Source organism: Myodes glareolus, chromosome 4 (assembly GCF_982192425.1).
Source record: "Myodes glareolus chromosome 4, mMyoGla1.1, whole genome shotgun sequence".
NCBI lineage: Eukaryota > Metazoa > Chordata > Mammalia > Rodentia > Cricetidae > Myodes > Myodes glareolus.
In genome coordinates, this window is record NC_142029.1 from 88823415 (window position 1) to 88843602 (window position 20188).

Here is a 20188-nt window from a genome sequence, read left to right on the forward strand (position 1 = left end):
GTTAGTTTTTGAGGTAGAGTCTTCTATACTCCATGCTAATCTTAAACTTGCTAAATAGTTGAAGGTGATCTTAAACTTTCTCTACTTTCTAAAAGCTGAGATGGCAGGCATGAACCACTATATTCCTCGCTTATGTGGTACCAGGAATCAAACACAGGGCCTCCTGCATGCTAGGCAAAAACTTTACCAACTGAGCTATATCTTTGTTAAAAAAAATACTTCTTATGTGTAATTGACATATAGAGATTGTGTGTGTCTATGAATCACAGTGTGATATTTTAATATTACCAGTGTGTAGCACATAATCAGCTCAGTACTTACTTGACATCAACCTTTTATCTTCCATATAGAAATAAGAACACTGACTTGTGTCTTTCTGTGGTTGATTTATTTCACTTAATGTGATGTCCTTCCGTTCTGTCTATAATGCCATGACTGATAACATTTTATTCTTTTGTGGTTGAATAATATTCCATTTTGTGTATGTATGTATGCAAATAATTTTTATTATTTATTGGAAATTTCAGCCAACCTTTACGCTAAATCTCTTAGATAATAAAAAAACACTGTGATTTTGAGGGGAAATCAACATGTGAACCAATGTTTTTTAAAAAATTTATGTTTTATGATTTTTTTTTTAGATATGAGTTCTCTGTCTGCATGCATGTATGCCTACATGCCAGAAGAGGGCATCAGATCCCATGGTGGCTGTGAGCCACCATGTGGTTGCTGGGAATTGAATTCAGGTCTTCTGGAAGAGCATCCAGTACGCTTAATCTCTGAGCCATCTCTCCAGCTTCGTGATCCAACTTTTGTTTTAGGAAGAATATTCTGTCTGTGAGGGTAAGAATCAGAAGTCCTTAGACCATTTAGGAAAACAAAGCATCCCAGGTGATTGGTGAGAAGTCTTTTACCTACAACTGGAGCCATGATGGAGAAATACGTTCTGTTCCATTCAATAAGCATTTATTTAATATGTTTTCTATTCTGGGCATAATGCCAGGCTTTAGGGATCCTAAGAGAAGGTGAGATATTGTCTCCCATCACATTCTATCAAGGTTCATTTAAAAACAATTAAGCTGGGAAGGGAAAGAGTTGGTAGATGGGCAGTGTTATAGACTGACTTGTCTACCCCCTTGACCTACTTATATGTTGAAGCCCTAACTCTCCATATGACTGTATTTGGAGATGGGTCCTTTAATAAGGTAATTAAGGTTAAATGAAGTCGTAAAGTTGGGGCTGAAATCCAATTGGAATGGGGGTCTCTTAAAAGGAAGAGGCACAAGAGTTGTCTCTCTGTCGCATGCTCAGGGGAAAGGCCATATGAGGACACACAGAGAGGAGGTGGCATCTGACAGCCACGAAGATCAGCCTCTGCAGAAAGCAAAGCGCCCTTGCGTTTGGACTTTCAGCTTCCCAAACGGTGAGAAAATAAGTGTCCAGTGTTGAAGCCATCTAGTTTGTGGTATTTTGTTATAGTAGCCTAGGAAGGTCAATACAGATAGGTCCTAAATTTTCATTCATAGAATGATACAGGAAGGATTCAACTGGGCCATTGTCAGAACACATCTGGAGCATAGAGGAACTACCTGCTGTGGACTGCTCATCTGAAGGACAAATAAAAACAGGTGGAAGGAAAGAAGACATGGATAACCTTAAGAACTCCAGCATGCAGGTGTGTGTGTGTGTGTGTGTGTGTGTGTGTGTGTGTGTGTGTGTGATGGGATCTGTAGCAAACTGCTTGCTTATACCACTGTGGCACTGAATTATGTGACAATTCGTGTATGGATGGTGGGGGAAGAAATTGCAACTTATACATTGTAAATCTGGAACAAACTCTACAAACTTAATTTTTATTCTAGCTCTTCATGGACAGATCCAGGATTTAGATGTGGAGCCTAGAAATTTGACACACTGACAAATGTTCATTAATTATTTACTAGCTGGAATCTTGGATGGCTCTTTTACTGTCTTATATATTACGTTTGTCTCCCTCTGTGAGAATAAAAGTGGCTTGGGGAAGGGAGCTGTAATGTGGGCCTCTGCCTCAAAGCTACCCTTACCTCTAGTAGGCATAGGCCAAACATTTCTTTTCAGCAATTATAAAAAAATGGTTGCATGTTTTATATCATTTTTAAGCCTTTGCAAGCTGCAAGAACAGTCAAAGCAAGCTGCTGTGACTAAAAGTTCCAGTGTGCATGGTAAAGTATGAAAAGGGTGTTAGTGGCAATTGTACTGTTTGAGAAGACTCCACAAGTCAATAGTTGATGCCCATTGGTCTGCTGTCTTAGATGAGTTGGGCATCAGAATTGGGTTTTAGGAAATGAGGATTTGGATAAGTGCCGATGGATGGTATGTGAATTTTGTCTATAGTATGCTCATCGGCTAAATATTTACCTCCAGCCTGGTTCTCCCTCCAACTCTCCTTGCTCTCATAACTCACCAACAAACCTCCTCCAAAAGAGAGCAATCCTTTTTCCTGGAAGTCTTGGGCAGGGCCACAGGGATAGCTCCTCTCCCCATTTATGCCACAGGTTTCCCTCTGAGACTTTATGGAAGGCTGACCTCCAGTGTCTGGGTTAGTGAGTCTGGTGTTTCTGTACTACATAAAAAGGGCAAGAGGATTCATTATTATTATTTTATTATGCAATGTGTAATATATAGTAGTGATTATGCTGTCAGCAGCCATAGTTTTTGGCCACAGATCAGAGGTTGGGGTGACATAAATCCACCAAGTGAAAGTCTTTGGGGGCATCTACAGAAAGAGCAGCGGATCTATAGGTGAACACCCCCCACCCCCCACCCCCCACCCCCCCACCCCCCACCCCCAGGAACATTGCAGGTGAACGTGGAGTCGCTGGCAGGACCTGGGAAAAGAGCACATCTGGATGTGATGCAGTCTCCTTTGAGCCTTGGGATCTAATAGCTCTCATTTCTGCCCATGTCTGAGGCAGGGGAGGAGTGACCCAGAGGCTTGAAATGGAGCAAATGGCAGGTTCCAACTTCTTGTGTCAGATTTTTTTCCCTTTTAGCTTCCCTTGCTTCTGTCAGGCACTTTGTCTAGGCTTCATCCAGTCTTCCAACCTGGCGAGAGGGTTACAGCATCAACTGCTACCTGCCTGGGGCTGAAGCAGCTCCTCTATATGGGCAGAAGGGATCCTTTCCTCCTCTGTGTAGGAACTGAGCCAGTCTGCATCCTGGGTGGATGAGCCTACACTTGGCACTTAGTAGGGCACTTGTCTTTGTTGACTAAATGGAAACATGCATGGTTGTCACCGGCTTGCTTTGGTCTTCCATTGTAGATGTGACTTAAGTGAAGAGTCTTCTCTGTGTCTGGGACAGATTAGGTCACCACAGCAGGCCCAAGCTGAGACAGAGCTGCCCCTAACCTTACTGTGCCCCAGTTCCCAGGATACACTGGCTGGCTAAGCACTTTTAAGAATGAAGCAGCAGTGGTTTCCAGGCGCTTGCCTGACATTTGCCCAGGGATAAGCTTCTGATAAAGCCTCTCCCCTTCTTATCGCTCCCCCTGAACCACCCCATCATACTGTCACCTCCTGGATGAACCAAGCGCCCCAGGAAGCTCACAGCAGAAAAAAAAAAAAAAAAAAAAGAAGCTCTTGAGACCGGGGATAACTAACCATCTGAGCACCTTTGCTGGGGCCAAGGTAATGAGAATTATTCAAATGCAATCATAAAAATGAGGCCAGGAAGGCTGTAATGGGGTGGGGGTGTGATGAAGGGAACATTTTTTGCCAGTTTGAAGATTTCTGTTTTCTGGGGGTTCTCTTGAGGTCCAAAAAAAATTTCTCCTCTTCTCAATCCCTTCAGCACCTGCTGTCTTGGAACTCTGCACCATTTGATCGCTAAGGAGGACATGGAGTAGGGGTGCGCCTGAATTTCTGGGGTCCACTGCGCTGCCTATCCCAGGCAACCTGAGTGAGGTCTGGCGGTTTCTTCCCCAGTGCGTGCTGCCTCCCACCAGCAGCAAGCAGGCCGGCATCTGCTGTCTGAGCCTATCCTCCAGTAGAGGGAGACACTCTAGCAGCTCCTCGCCTGGGAAGGACGGGACTGGGAGTGGGTGGGGGCGATGGGGGGGTGAGAAAGGGGGAGTGGGGAGAGGGGAGGTGTGCGCGCGCGGGGACTGGGGGGGGGGGGGAGTCCGGGGGGCGGGTCCCTGTGCCGCTGACGTCCCGAGCAGTGCTGGGAAGTATAGGCTGTGTTGTCACGCCGGTGTCAGTCTGATGAAGATTGGCATCAGGTAAGCTGTCATTCATTTCCATGTCAGAGACGCTTTTGCAGGCGGCGGCGGCGGCGGCGCAGCGGCGGCGGCGGCTGCTGCTGCGGGCGGCTGCCTCAGAGCGCGTGTGTTTTATTCCAGTCCCCAAGCCAGAGTATTATTCATTGCGACAGGGCAAGGAGGAGAGAGGGAGAGAGGGAGGCAGCAGGGAGGAGAGAGGGAGGCAGCAGGGAGGAGGGAGGCAGGGAGCAGAGAGGAACGGCGGGAGCGTGCAGAGAGAAGCTGGGGAAGCGCCGGGAGAGAGCGGAGCGAAGCGGCGCGAGGGGAGGCGAGGCCGGGCGAGGAGGCGGCGAGAAGCGCGGGGCCCACCCGCTCCGGGACCCGGTCGGTGCACAGCTCCGCAGCCGCCGCCTCGCCCCGCTCCGCTCCGCTCTGGCCCGGGGCCGGGCGCGCATTGTCTGCGGGTGAGAGCAGCCGGGCGGCGGACTCAGAGTGCAGTGGCCCGAGAGCCTGGAACGGGCGGGCTGGGAGCCGTGCGCCCGGAGCTTCCCGGGACTAGAGCCTAGGGACGAGCGCGTCCGCCCGAGTCGCGGCGCCGGCGGCTCCTGGCTGGGCGCTCGGCGGGGCTAGGCTGGGAACTGCGGGCCGGCTTCTGCTTCTCCTTTCTCGGGCTCTAGGAGTCCGGTGGCTGGCACTTACTCGGTGTCACTAGCCAGGAGCTGCCTTCAAGTGGCTGGAAGCGGGAGCAGCCCTTGTCTGGACCAGCCGGATGGCTGGAGTCAAGCGGCGGCGGCCGCGTCCTGCGAGGCCCGGGAAGGCAGGGAGAGTGGAGGTTTGCAGAAGTATCAGTAGAGGGGACCGGGGAACATGCGTGGGGGGTCAGAGAAACCAGGACCCGAGGGGCGACGATCTGGGGACTCTAGCCGGGAGTAGAGAGAAAATTTGTAGGGTCCTTGGCTTTCTGCGTATTGTTGGGTCTTTGGGGCGGGGAGGTGAGGATTATGGATCCTAGAGAAGAACTAGAAGATGAATTCGTAAAAGGGGGGTGAGCACGGAAATCGACCAGGAGCAGAAAGCCGAAGGGGATGGGTCAGGGTCCTGAATGTGCCACGTGAAGTTTCTGTTTCTTTCCAGTTAGGCTAGGGAGATCTGCTGGGCTCCCGAGCCGAGGAAGAAACGAGCGCAGTGGGCCGAGCTTTCTGGAGAGTCCTTCACAGGGCAGCTAGGGTTCCCGCGCGGGCGGGAGACCCGGGTTGGGATTGGGAGGGGGATGCGGATCAGCCCCAAAAGGAGGGCTGGGCTTTGGAGCAGGCTAGAGTTTGGGTTATAGGATCCAAGGTTGTTTTCAGAATTGGAACGGAAGGGTCGCTGTGTAGTTTACACGCCGGCAAAAGAGGGCCGGAGGTAGGCGCTGGGCTCCCAGCTACATCTGACTCCTGAGTGGGTGACGTTTTTTAGGACCGAAACACAGGATCAAGACTCGTTATTGGGGTTCAGGCTATTGGAATCTGGGGAGAACCGCGCGTATGGGTCCTGACAACGTGAGGGAGGATAAGCTTAAATACAGGCAAGAAAAGTAGTTGATCCCAGCCGTGGTGAACGAACCCCGAATGTCTGTTGCTTCCCGCCCCCCTCAAGCCAGTTTTGAGGAGGAGAGGATTTGAGGCACTCAGGGCAGGGTCTTAGGAGAAGGAAATCTAGGATTCCGTGCGATGTAATCAGGTAGTCTCTCCCAGCTCGGAGTGGATCCGAGGACCTGACCCTGCAGGCGCAGCCACTCTGCGGCCGCAGCGTGGCGAGGTGGTTGCTGGTGGTCCGCTGGGACAGCTGCCGGCGACGTGGACAAGGGGGCCGCTTGTAGCGAGGTGCCACTGGGGCTTGTGGAGTCGTGGCTGACGCCGAGGGAAAGATTCTTCCGAACTCGGGAGCCCTGATCCGACTTGCCGCCTGTTCATCCCCAAGCGGTGCTTGCTTCATCCTCCGCAATGTCGGAGAAGCGCACAGGCCGGCCCATCGGTGCAAGGTTCTGCGCTAGGGGCGGGAGGAAGTTCGGGGTTCCTTACCCTAACACGTTTTCTTGGGACTTCTCCAGGATGTTGACTTTTTGGAATTCAAATGCTCATCGCCTGGTAAAATCCAAGTTAACAAGCTAAAGCAGATTTCAACGACAACCCCCACCCCCACCCCCAACACACACACCCAAATCTGTGAAATGATAGTGTTCAAAAGAAACAGGGTGTTATCCCAAGCTCTGGCTCCTTTGCCCTCTCACTCTGCCTTCTGACCTTCCTGAGGCCCCAGGACCTTAGTGCAAATGTATGCGTGTGTGTGTGTGTGTGTGTGTGTGTGTGTGTGTGTGGTGTGTAGGGGTGTTTCTCGTTTGCGGGATCATATCTCACACTCAAACTGCCTTCTCAAGGTTTGGGTCTAGCTCAAACAGTGAGTGAGTGGAGTGTGGAGAGGTCCTGCAGAGGGGAAGAGCTGGGAGGGGGAGGGTTGTGGGGGTTACACTCTGGTCTTTTAGATAAAGAGTTGGTTGAGTGATGGAGGTGTGTGTGTGTGTGTGTGTGTGTGTGTGTGTGTGTGTGTGTGTTGGGGGTTGATTTTCTCCATGCACGCTTGCACCCTGAATTGAGAAAGCCAGTCAGCCCTTTGGGGCACTGAAGCCGCAGAACCCACGAATGGCCACCGCGGGCCCGGGGCGCGGCGACAGCTACCGCGGCGGAGCTGTTGTTATCCAGACTTGGAATTCCTGCGCGCTCCTCTCCAGCCGAGAGCTGAGCGGGGGAGGGAGCGCTGACCCTACCGAGACTCCCCGGTCACCGCCTCCCTTTTGTGAGAGCGAAAGGCATGAAAGCCTAGAGAAAGAGGAGCTGCAGGGAATGAGGGCCAGGGGGTTACTGGAGATGGGCCTAGCAACGACCACAGTAAAATGCCTCGTGCAAATCGCAGCGAAGTGTACCCAACTCGAGACTGGCTGTTTTATGATCCTTTCTAGGAGTTTACTGCTCTGTGCTTTTAAGTCTATAGATTGCTTTAAGTTAATGAAAGTGCTGCTTTCAAAAGGGTCTTTTTATTGTGCGGCAGCGACAAACCCAGTACCTCCCCTTTACTCTTCCAAAATGGGCCCATTTAGAAAGAGGGAGCTTGCTGGGGTTCCCACATGAACAGACCTCGGGGGGAGGACACCATGTGACAATGAGGATTAATAAAAGTCAGTGTCCACGTAATTCAGAAAGATGAGTTAACTTCTCGCCTGTCCAGTTTCGTCTGTACATCCTTCAGAGGCTACCTTTAGAAGGTTGTTCAGTGGCTCCCTGATCGCCCCCTCCCACACTGCTTAACTCAACCCAACCTGGAATTCAGGATTTCAACAGGATTACCAATTCAGACTGTTACTAAAACATTTACTTGGACCCTGGGGGAGGGGCCTCGCCTTGCCGTTCAGTAAGATAGATGGGTTTAAAACGCTGGGAAACCCGAGGAAGAACAAGGCAGGCTGTTTTTCAGTGTGTTTTTTTTTTCTTTCCTTCCCCCCACCCCCATCCCCGCCTTTCAATCTATTTGGCACAAAAGGTGAGATGACAAGGATTTTGACTAACACAGAAACTGTAGTGGGGCCTGCCTGTGGCTTTGACCGCATGTCATAACCATTTAAACTGTGGTTAGTTGTTCAAAGCTCAGAGCTTCTCCAAGCTGGGTTTCATTAACTCTACACCAGTTGCCTGGAAGTTCAGTAGCAATAAATTGCATAAACACATTTGAAGTAAGTTAGTGATGAAATAAGGAGAACTCCTGTCTTGTGAGTGCAGAATCCTAAATTCATGGTGTTCTAAGTTAACTGGAAACATACTTCCTCTCTCTTGGCCTTAAAGTTTATAGGTGCACGGGAGTGTGTGTTATATTTCTCTGCCATGTCCATCTTCAACCCTGGGCTGTAACTCATTAGAGACCAAGGCATGCCTAAGAAGCAGAAGGCTGGCCGTTAAAAGGGTCTCTATTAGCTCCATTTAGGAACTGAACCGGCGCGATCAACCTGATTACCTTGCCCTTCCTGAACTCATCGGGCAATATAAACCACCACAGAGTTAAGACAAATTAGATTTTTAAACGTTAGAAGCTTAATAATACCATGTTGTTAGCAATTGAAATTGTTTTTTATTAAAGAAACAACCAATAAAATTTATAGGCTTCCAGCATGTTGCAAAAATTCCTTGGTATTTATTTACATGGCCACCCCACCTTTTCAGAAGTGCAGTCTCCAATTTTGGACTTTTGGTCCTGATTTATTTAGTATGGAGCACATTTCAAAAATTTAATTGGAGGCAAGTAAATGGTGCTATTATGAATTTTTCTTTATTCTCTGCTATGTTTCACTGGAGCTGCCACACTGTAATATATATGTGTGTATATATGTATACACACAAACACATACACACATATATATGTATATATGTATACACACAAACACACACACACACACACACATATAAACTTGTGATGCAATTGCTAGAGGTGACAGTCTGTGAGGCGAAGTGTCTGGATCAAATAAAATACAGATTCCAGGATGGAGATGGTGGAAAGGGGGCCACCCAGGAAAGGCAGAAGAAGTGATATGGAAAATGAAATCGTCATTAGTCTCCATGAGCCTTGAATCTAACCAATACACCACGCTTTGTGTGAGACCCTTCATAGGAAACCTATGACTTATTGAAAATTGAATTATATTGAGAAGCAGAATTTAGAGGGAGGAGCTGCACTCCCTGGGTTCTATCCAGACAGCATGCCCAGGATGGTTGCAATGGGGCTCTGCTAATTTAATTAAATCTAATACCTGGTGGGGAGGGAGGAAGACGTGATGGAAGCAGAGGATAATAACCAAGGCTGGCAGGTCAGCATGCTGAGCTAGTATTTGGGCTGGAATTTGAGGGCCTGGCTCTGTGGCTCCAGCGGGTCCCCCAGCTGCCAGGCTTTGGTTTCTTCATCTGTCGAGTGGAATGCAGCACGTGCTGTCCCTTGGTAGGTTGCAATGAATGAAGAAGGGTGAGCATGGGGCAGGTCCAGGGTTTGCTGTGAAGAATAGAGAAGATAGCCACAGAGGCTTCCTAGCAGCAAGGTCATAGTCTTCTCCAGGCACTTCCGCTCTTGCCTGGCTCCAGAACTTGTCTTCACAATGTTTCTAGACTTCTGCGAAAGGGTGCAACTTCTGCCTAACTTTACATCTTTGCATCTGAAATCTGTTGTGAGTTCATATACGGCGCACTTCGCCAAGAGCGGCTGTCAAGGCTGGACTGAGGAAATCAGCCTGGCTCTTCTCCAGCGGTTCCCTGGAATATCCTTTGTGCCTCCAATGGACACAGAATCTGATTTACCAGAAATACAGTCTCTGCTTTTTTCATACAACAGGGCAATAAGGGCCCAGTCCTGATGGCTTGTGATATCTGTTCCTTCTGGGGTGTGAGGGAAGGATGGGTGCTGATCTGGAAGGAGCCATAGCCTGGAAGCTCACTTAACAATCTCCACTCTGGCAGATCAAAGCAGATGCTAGGTGAGAAAGTCCCAGAAGTTACACCGTCACCTCTTCAAAAGCTGGGCTTGCTATAGATGCCTTCAGCTTCAGCGCAGGAGTTTGAAACCCAGTGAGCACTGTAACTCCCTCACGCTGATACTGGAGCACCGATACAGGCTCTAGCATAATGAGTGTTTCTCTTTAAATCTCCCCTTCTCTGCTGGGGATTCCTTTTGGGTAAGCCTTTCTGCCTGCACACAAACCCTTTCCACCTGGGCAGGTTGCAGGTCCCATTCTGGTCTCCATTTTGATTAGGGGTGAGAAGTGGGGTGGGTGAGACTGAAGATAGAGGCAGAAGCTGGCATAGTTAGACAGCTGGGCCCTTCTCCCAGAACTCTTCTAGAACCATTAGGCACGAGGAAACACCAAACCCTGGGACACCCCAGCTCATAGTGCTGCATGGAACTTGGAAAGCGCTTGATGCAAATGGGGGATATGTTTGGCTTGGACACCTATCCCTAGGTCTTCCTTGCCTGCCTGGGTCTCTAATTACAAGAAGAAGCGTCGGCCGTTAAGACCTATCTCACTAAAAACACACCCCCATGTGTAAGAAGAAACCCTAAACCAGGCAGGATATTTTAAAACTGAAGCAATGAAGATTAGATTAAGTCTCCACCGAACAGCCTGGTTCTCATATTATTTTTGGCTGGAATGTGGAGAAAAACAGCTGGCCCTGGGGCCCCGGGCAGACTCTGGAGGCTTCAGACAGTGTTGAAGGGGTACAGGAGGGGGGTGGTGTAGCTGTTCTCTGCCTAGTAGGACTGTGGCCAGTTTCTGTCCAGCTCATTTTAGGGGAACAAAGAGGGAGGTTGTGCTGGGAGAGGGGCAGATGTAGATGGGCCAGGAAGGGGGGGTCACCGAAGGTGTAAGTCACAGAGTACCAAGCCAGTCTTTCAATCCCCCCACTTCATGAATAACTAGTCCCTGTGTTTAGTGTATGCCCCGCTCTCAGGTTTGGGAACCCAGCTGTTCTTCACTTGGCCTTTGGAGAAGCCTTCATGTACTTGGTCTGATTTGGGTGGATAGAGAGAACAGGTAGCTAGCTGTCCACATATTGGGCATCACGAACGCTTGTCCTGCCTTGCTCAGAACTTACAGTGCCATTGGTGTGCCTGGAGCAGTCCTAGGCCTTGACGAGACAAAGACAGACCACTGGATCCTGGCCTGAGGGCCCTACAGAGGCAAGGACCCAGCCCCCCAGTACAGATGGTGCATTTAGAGTCTCACTCTGTGTTTACTTGTATGGGTCTAGAGGCTTGCTCCAGATTGCTGGCTCTGTTTCCTCACCTGTAACCCGGGGGATAAGGACACAACTGGTAAGGCGGAGGAGAGCCCGCGTGTATTGCCCAGGACTATGCCAGTCACAGAAGAGCCCTGCAAATCTGGCTTTCTCCACACTCTCCACAGCTTTTTGGAACAAGAATCAATAGGTGGCCCTTTCAGCTTTCTCCTTTAAAAAAAAAATTTTCTTTTCTTCTTCTCTGGGACAAGGCATGGGGCCCCTTGGACCAGCACTGAGAATTTAGCAGATTGGTTGGAGGCTGAAGAGAAAAATAGATGCCCAACCCCCAGGGCAGCTGGGAGTCTGGGAGACACATAACCTGGAGGGAGAGAATACAGACATGGGAGAGAAAAGGTGCCCACCGTTGTTAACCAGAGGAGGCAAGAGGAGAGTGGACCTGGAAGAGTGGCTGCAGCCAGCTCCTTCCCTGAGAACACAAACACGGAGAAGGAGCTCTCCTCAGTTGGGTGGGGGAGGGCTGGAGGGGGAGGGGCGAAACCCGACACTCCCCAGGTCACTGTGCTCCGGGCTCTCAGCTAGACTGTCAGGGTGCCTGGAGGGTAGGGTGGAGCGGGACAGCTTGGATTAGAAAGAATTACTCGGTCCTTCTGTTTGTCACAGGTGGCCAAAAGTGCTGGTTTCTTTCTACACATGGTGGATTCTGAGGCAACTTTTTGGTGTAGACTTCTCAGTGAAGGCAGTGCTGCTGAATGAGTTAGTGTGTGAAGTCCACGCCCTCCTTAGAACCCAAGGGGAAGAAGCAGAGACCCTAGGCCCAGTCCTCCCCCTTTCCATGCTTTGGATCCTGCAGGGAGCAGTCAGCCTGTTAGGATGGTCCAGAGAACAGGGGCCGCAGGCAGCGGACTCCACTTTAGACCCTGCTGGTGACCGACTGTGTGACATTTGGCAGGTGGCTTTCCGTCTCTGAATGTTAATACTGTCAGGCAACCAACCAGGGGCTTTGACTGGCGCTGAGTGTCTCCTTCAGCTCCAAGTTTCCTGACTAAGTTTCCTCCCATGTGGATCGCTTCATGAACGGGAGATTGCTGAGACAGCTACCCCAGCACAAACCCCAGTGAAGAATCCTGACAAAACACAACAACCAGAGAAACACAGTCCCTGGGGAACCAAGGGCCCTGTGCACAGAGGGTTGGAGCTGATGCTCCCAGTGGCCTTCCTGGGACCCATGGGAGTAGCATTTTCATTGTGAAGCGCCATCATTAGAAGCCACAGTTCCTTCTTCTGCTGAGAAGGCAACGAACTAGGAGAAGAGACACTGGTATTGATATTTGCATCTAGAGTCTGACTCTGATTCTACTGCCACTAAATTGTGTGTCCTTGGGTACATCCTTTAACCCCTCTGAGCCTCAGTGTTCTTATGCATAGGGTAAAGATGGTACTATGACTGCCAGGCATAGGAGGACTGTGGAAACTCTAGGGAAGACTTGCAGTGGTGGCACATTGCTTGCTGTCAATGGTGCTTTCCTCTTTCAGAAAATACATTCCCGGCGGGGCAGTGGTGGTGCGTGCCTTTAATCCTATCACTAAGGCAGAGACAGGGTGATCTCTGTGAATTCAAGGCCAGACTGGTCTACCGAGCAAGTTCTAGGACAGGCTTCAAAGCTACACAGAAAAACCCTGTCTCAGAAAAAACAAAAACAAAAACAAAACAAAAAAAGAAAGAAAGAAAGAAAAGGGGAAAAAAGTAAAAATAAAATACATTCCCTGGGCAGGAGAGATGGTTCAGAGGTTGAGAGCACTGACTGCTCTTCCAGAGGACCTAGATTAATTTCCCAGCACCCACATGGTAGATCACGACTCCCTGTAACTCCAAGATCTGTCACCCTCACATAGTCATACAAGTAGGCAAAGCACGAATGCACATAGAGTAAATGGATAAAAACAGAGAGAGAAAGGAGAGAGAAAGAGGAACGAAGGAAGAAGGAACGAAAGAAAGAAGGAAAGAAAGCAAGGAAGGAAGAAAAAAGAAAATACATACCCATTTGATCCTCTGATCTTTCTGAAGCAGGCCAAAGGATACCATTAAGTCATCTTACAGACAGGAGAGACTGGAGCTGTGGTAGCCTAGCTGTGATGGGACATCCTTTAAGATAGCCCAGGTCTCTCTGAGTGCCTTTGTCCTCTTCCTTGGCGGGGACTCAGCCCTTTTCTGAGTTCCTGCAGGGCTTTGCCAGGCTTTACCTGTGTTTCTCCTGAGAATTTTTTTAAAAACAGAAAACCAGCTCAATTCACCTCCCCCATCACCAGTCTTTTTTTCTCACAAATACTGAGGAGAGTTATTGGCTGTCGTGGAAGCAAAAACCTAGAAGATAGAATTTTTTAAAAAACTTCCATAAACCCTCAGGCCAGGCAGGGTTAGGCTAAAGGCAAAGCCGGCTAGGGAGTGTGTGTGTGTGTAAAGAAAAAGCCCTGGGCTCAGCACTAGATCCTCAGGTGACCCGCCTGACAGACATCAGTCCTGAGAGAAGTTGAAGGGCAGCTAGCCGGCTCATAATGGGGTCTAATTCCTTGCTAGGTGCGGGTTTCCTCCTTTCCATGCTGGTCCAGTGTGCAGAGCACAGGGCGGAAAGCTGTCCCCATGCTTTCTCTAGTGCTGTTGAGCATGACTCTTTCTGCCCTGGTCTGAGATCCCCAGGCTTTCTTCCCTCTGGAAGCTGCTCCTGCCTTCTCCTGCATTCTGACTGTAGCTCCAAGCCCAAGAGTTGGGAGAGACAAAGCCCCAGAATCACGCTGTGGGCTTAGGATGCATGATAATGGCTTATTTTCACTTCTGTGTCCTCCCTGAGGCACCACTGGTCACTTAACAGATGTGGCCTGAGCCCACTCTCCATGGAGACACAGCAGTGAGCTGTGTGGGCCTCACTTCCCCAACCAGATTAACACACTAACTGGGAGCAAGCATGTGACTCCACAGTCTCTTAGACTCTCGGGGTGTGAGCACAATCCTTTTGCAGGAAAAGGAAGTTGAATAGATAGTCTTCCAGGTTTTTGTAGGTCTGCTATTAAATGAGGATGAGGATGTTGTTGATTACCCAGGCTGTACTATGTTCACTGGCCCATCAAGCACCACGCTTTTTGTTGATGATTGTGAGATGCCCAAGGACATTCAGTTTGTGGGTCTGGCCACCTTCAGTTTGGTAGAAGATGGGAAGGCATGCACTTGTTTGGCTATAAGGGGTTGGGAGAGCACCTATGGAAGGTCCTGCTGAGCTCTCCAGCCTTGGGGAAGACATACAGAGGCAGGTGTGAGAATTAGGTGGTGTGGGAGCTGGAGGCTGCTGCTCCTGTGATTCCAAGCAGTGTGGAGGGGACACTTCTGGCGGCTCCTCCCTGGCTTGGCCCCTGTCAGTGTTGGAAGAGCGCAGCTTCCCCAGATCAATGGAGCTCATTCCCAGTGAGTGCCCAGCCCCTGCCTGGGAGTACTCCTTCATTGAGTTATCACCAGAGACCCAAGAAGGAATGTGAAATTTAGAGCAAACTGGGGAACTGGTCCAAGACCCAGCAGATTGTACATGATTCGTCTCCAGTGTCTGGGCCCAGTTAGTTTTGCTGCTTGTGGTCAGAAGCTGTGGGGCATAAAGCTGGGTTCCTCTATCTCCTTTCCCACCCAGGGTGGTGTGCTCACAGTACCACATTGTAGGGTGAGGTACTGGGCACCTCATTTGCATACTGTGCAGTGAGCTCTAGAGTACCCAGCATGGCATGCTCACAGGATTCTCATGCACAGTGCAGGGTGTAGGGTAAGTTCTCCAGCTCTGGCTGGGATAGGATAAGAGTGATAGATAGGAAAGTGATGGATGCAGATAGTGAAGAAGCCAACAACCTAGGCTGGAGCTGCTGGCCCAGCCATGTGCTCCCTGTGTGACGGTGAAAGCTGGCTTCGTTTTCCTTGTCAGTCAACTAGTGGTTGATGATCCTTCCCCACAAGGCTGTGGGGAAGATCATGAAAGTTAACGTATGTGAATGTGTTATACATACTGTATAAACATAGTAACAGCGCCTACACAGTTCCTTCCATATAATATGGGGAGGGGGGAAAACTGGTTGGCACAGACTATGTTTCTTATTAGTTTAAAGCAGAACATACACACACACAAGTACATGCTCCCTCTCGTGCCGGCTCGCAGAGTGATGACAACCGTGTTGACGTGATTGAAAGCTGGCAGAATGGCTTTTCACGGCCGCCCTACTACTGGCACATGAATGGTCCCCTTGGGGATTTCAGAGCACCTGGAAGTTTTTCAGACCAGCTCAGAGTCACCCGGGCAGAACTGTATGCCTACTAAGTGCCTGCACTCTCTCCTTAAACATGCTCTGTGTACTCCGCCAGGTCCCTCAGCCGGAAACGGGCCTCAGTTTCTTCCCAGCTGGCATAGTTTATTTGGTAGATTTTTACTGCGCACCTTGCTCAGGTATGGAGTGCACAGCCGTGAACTAGAGCTGGGCTTCTCATTCACAAGGCTTTCTGGAGAGGAAGACATTATTCACAAGGCTTTCTGGAGAGGAAGACATTTAGGCTCTGTAGGAAAATCAAAACCATAAAGAGAGTCACAAAAGTCCAGGAAGTTGCTGGAACACAGGCAAAGCTCAGCCTACTCTGAGGGCCTTGCAGGGTGGAGTCAGGCATGAAGGAGGAGTTGCAGAGAGCTAGGGGAGGCTTAGGGCCAGAATTCTAGACACTCTGGTCTGGCCTTAGGCTGTTTCTCTACTGAGGTCTCTCTCCCTGCACCTTCCTGCTGTGGCTCTTTTCCCCTCCTAGATGGAGACAAAAGCAAGGTGAGAGACAGCCCCCTCTGCCAGAAGTGTACTGAGGCCTCTGCTCCTGCCTGAGTCCTGTCTCAGCAGCATCACAGGCAAGGTAGTGTGGATGCCTGATTTTCTAAAGCATTAGCCCCTCCAAGGCCCGTGAGAAGCTGCCTTTGCGCAATGCAGGCACCACCCCCATTCTTGCTACAGCCTCAGTTGGATCCCGAGCACACTGGGTATCCAAAGTTGTCATACTCAGATCCAGTCTGATTTCATGGACAGCCACTGTGAAGTGGCAGCAGAGACCCTGGCCCACCCCCCTCCACACCAGCCACAAAAGGGCTGTACTTACTTCTTCTGCTGACTGCAGAACTTGGAACTGGGGAGAGCAGACCACAGACACTGGTGCTGTAGCTGGGGAAACCTGCTTACCCCTGAGCCTCTGTCCTCTGTCCAGTGAGATGTGACAGTAATTCTCAACTCAGGCATCATCAACAGTCATGAAATGGCACAAGGCAAGGACTCACTAGCCCCATCCGTGCTTCATTCTCAGTTTTAGTAATACCCATAGCACCCCATTTTTGTGCCTCTTCTGTTCCCACTGTTCCTGGGCATACCTTCATTCTTTCATGATTTCATGTAATTACTCTCCAGATATTTTTGGGTACCTAGAGTGTATTCCTAGTGGTGTCTTAGTACCTGGGCTAGAGAGGTCAGCATCAATCGATGTAGTCTGTGTCCCGATGTTAAAAAGCTATGTTTTTCAGTTACTTTTCTGTCGTTGTGATAAGACCCCATGACCGTGGCAACTTATAAAATGATAGGTTTAATTTGGAGTTCATGGTTCCAGAATCTATGAGCAGCATGGCAGGGAGCATGGCAGGGAGCAGGCAGGCGGGAATAGTGTCAAAGAGAGAGTGACTGAGAACTCACATCTTGAGACACAAGTTGGAGGCAGAAAGAGCCACTTGGAATAGTGTGAGTCTTTTGAAACCTCAAAGCCTGCTCCCAGTGACACACCTCCTAAGCCTTCCTCAACAGTTCCACCAAGGACCAAGTAAAGCATTCAAATATATGAGCCTATGGGGGCCCTTCTCATTCAAACCATCACACCAGATGTGGTGGCACATCTGTAACTTCATCACAGAGCGGGCAGAGACAGGCAGCTCTTTGGGGCTCACTGGCCAACCAGACTAGCTGAAACAGTGAGATCCAGGCCCACTGAGAGACCCTGGCTTAAAATAGAAGATGGGAAGAGAGAGAGAGAGAGAGAGAGAGAGAGAGAGAGAGAGAGAGAGAGAGGAGAGAGAGAGAAGGGAGGGAAGGGAGTGAGGTGGGGAGGGAAGGAGGGAGGGAGGGAGGGAGGGAGGGAGGGAAGAAAGAAGGGAGGGGGAGAAAGAGTGAACTGGGGAACGGGGAATGGCAGCTCAGTCCTTCAATTTCAGAATTTGGGCAATGAAGACTCAGGAGTTCAAGGTCAGCTTAGGTTCCGTGAGTCATTGTCTTAAAATAACAAAAAGCCCAAACCAGTCAACCAACCAAAACCAACAGAAACCCCACACAAACACAAGACTCTAAGTGTAACTGAGTTTCTGGAGCCTCTCAAGGATGGGGTTAGTGACCAGAAAGATGCCATAAGGCATGGGGACCCACAGGGAAATGGAATATGACAGTAAAGATGGATGGGGGTTGTGTTTTAGTCAGGGGACAGTGGGTCCAAAGACCCTGGGGAAGGAGGAAGGGGTGGAAAGCAGCTGGGGGTTGGGAAGAGACAGGTTAGGAAGATCAAAGGGGTGGGGGTGATGGGGGAGATCTTGGCAGCTTCAGGAGAGGTAGCAGAGTCCAGTCTGAGGATTTGAAGTAGTGACCCAGCTCAGCACTGGCACCGGCCTGGGCAGGGATGGCGACAGTGTCTACTATCTGGGTTTATCTTTCCAGATGGAATCAATCCAGCAAAATCTACAGTTGGCTTGCTGGTCCACAGTGGAAGGAGGGGGCTCGCAGTGAACACGTGCACCAAATATTCGGCCTTCACGCGTACAAGCAGTGCCATTTATGAGAAGCACAGCAGGCTCAAGCTTCATAACTGAATGGAAGGCAAAGGCTTGACTTCTGTGTCCTGCCTCGGTCTCCCTCCCTCGCACTCATGTCCCTGCCTCCTCTGTCTCTTGTCTACCTTAACCTCCTCGGTCTTTGTTGCAGCTGGAACAAGTCACACATGCTCCTGCCTCAGGGCCCTTGTGCATGCTGTTCCAGCAGCCTGAACACCCTTCCCCTATATACCTGTGTGGTCGACACTATGCTTTTGCTAGACTTGCACCCAAATGCCGTTCTATAACATAATCTTCCCTAAAGACTCTAACCAAACAGGGATCTCCTTCTTCCATTCCCTGGCATGCCCTTAAACCCCAAACTCAGTATCTTGAACTGACTTCTGATCTCTATGCATCTCCTCGGTGCCGGAACTCAGGGCCTGCATCACCATGCCTGGTTTATACAGTGCTGGGGGACAAAACCAGGGCTATATCCATGCAACACAGTTGCTCCAGTCATTGAACTGCGCCCCAGCCTTGCATCTTTGTTTTTCTCCACAGCACTTAGCAGTTTTTTAATCTCTCTCTCTGTCTCTCTCTCTCTCTCTCTCTCTCTCTCTCTCTCTCTCTCTCTGTCTCTCTCTTTCTGTCTCTCTCTCTCTTTCTCCTTTCTGCTGGAATCCAGAAGAGTACATAGCTGTAGTAAAATTTCAAGCAATGTTTATGGGTGGATGGATAGATGGATAGATAGATGGATGGATGGATGGAACTGGTTTTTTGTATTAGGGTTCAAGGGTTTTTATTTTTTAAACTATGTTCTGAAATGAACTCATGACGTATCAGAACTGGAAGAGGCACTAAATCTCTAGTCTTTGAGCAACTCTCTCATTTAACAGCTGAGCAAAGTGAGGTCCAGAGAGGCTAAAGAGCTTCTGAAAGGCCGAGCATCACAGAGCTCATGAGCACAAGGCTCACAGACTTTGCTGTGGACTCTCCTCACAACGCATTGCCTTTGCAGCTCCTGGGAGAGAGGGTCTGCTCTGCCAGGCTTCCTTGATTCTCCTCCCCAGTCATGTCACCTCATGGCCTCACAGGCCGTTGCTTCATCCCAGAGGCTCTGGTGCCACCGCTTATGTTTCCTGTGAGATACTTGGGAGCCATCTTTGGTAATGCTGGGAATGGCTGCTGTTGGTAACCAGCACTGACATGCTTAGCTTCCTAGTACCATGAAGTAAAATGAATGAACCATCAGTGTCTTCTGTCAGCCCACAGAGAATGATGTCTCGGTCTGCCTTGGCATCATTGGCCAAAGTTGGTTGGTCACCTGATTGGTTGTCAGGATGAAGTGATGGCAAGGGATTGGGGGTTCATTGCCCTCTTCTCAGATTTCACCTTCTGGTGACTGCAGAAGTCAGTGGAAGAAAATAGATCAGCATTCCAGTCCCTGCCTATGTATATGGTCAGCTTGACTTTGGCCAAGTGCCTTAACTCACAAGTCTGGGTCCTTCCTCACTATACAAATGCGGGCAGTGATAGATAATTGTACCATGGTGCTGTTTAGGAATACGCATGCCCCGGGGTAGTTGAATGCCTGGCACCTGCTGAATGTTACATGTAATAGGTTGAACGACAGGAATATTGCTTTGGCTCACAATGTGGGGGCTGACGCAGGCAGAAGTAACACCCTCATTGTCAGAGAGCTCAGAGTGAGGATGCAACTTCTAACTTCTCTACGGCCTTTGTCCTGCTTCCTGGATGTGACCTGGCCTTACAGAAGGGCAGGAACTAGGGAAATTTAAACACTTAAATTTTTTGTGGAGAGAGGGGGGGGGGAGGAGAGGAAGAGGAGAACAGAGGAGAGGAGAGAAGAGGAGAGGAAGAGGAGAACAGAGGAGAGGAGAGGAGAGGAGAGGAGAGGAGAGGAAAGGAGAGGAGAGGGACAGATCTAAGCAGGTATTATTGCCCCTGCCACAGGGACTCCTGGGGCCTTAAGTGGGAATTTTTCCCTTTGGCTTTCTGGAAGATAGCAGGGTTCCTTGCTATTGGAATCCACTGAGCTTGTAGGGGACAGTTGGGGAGGGGCGATCTAGTCTCAGTTAGGTTCCCTGGGGTGAGGACTTGAGGTCTGGGGAGGACCTGATTCACTTAGGCTCCAATGGCAGCCAGCACTCTGGATCTCCCAGGTGCTAGACTCACAGTCTGGAGAGGTCCTTCAAGTTCCAAGGAACACAGCTCATGGTGGCTGTGTGTGCAACCAAGCAGTTTCCTGACAGGTGACTCTCGTATGCCACTGGTGA

General features: G+C 49.8%; 1 protein-coding gene across 6 annotated transcripts in view; it reads left to right on the plus strand.

The window, feature by feature from the left end:
• The first annotated feature begins 4153 nt into the window (after window positions 1–4153).
• Pknox2 (PBX/knotted 1 homeobox 2) overlaps window positions 4154–20188 on the plus strand; it is a 271885-nt gene continuing 255850 nt past the window's right edge. For all 6 annotated transcript variants that reach the window (XM_087905723.1, XM_087905722.1, XM_087905725.1 and 3 more), the window contains exon 1: window positions 4154–4261. The gene's annotated coding sequence lies outside the window, so the exon portion shown is untranslated. The remainder of the gene's footprint in view (window positions 4262–20188) is intronic.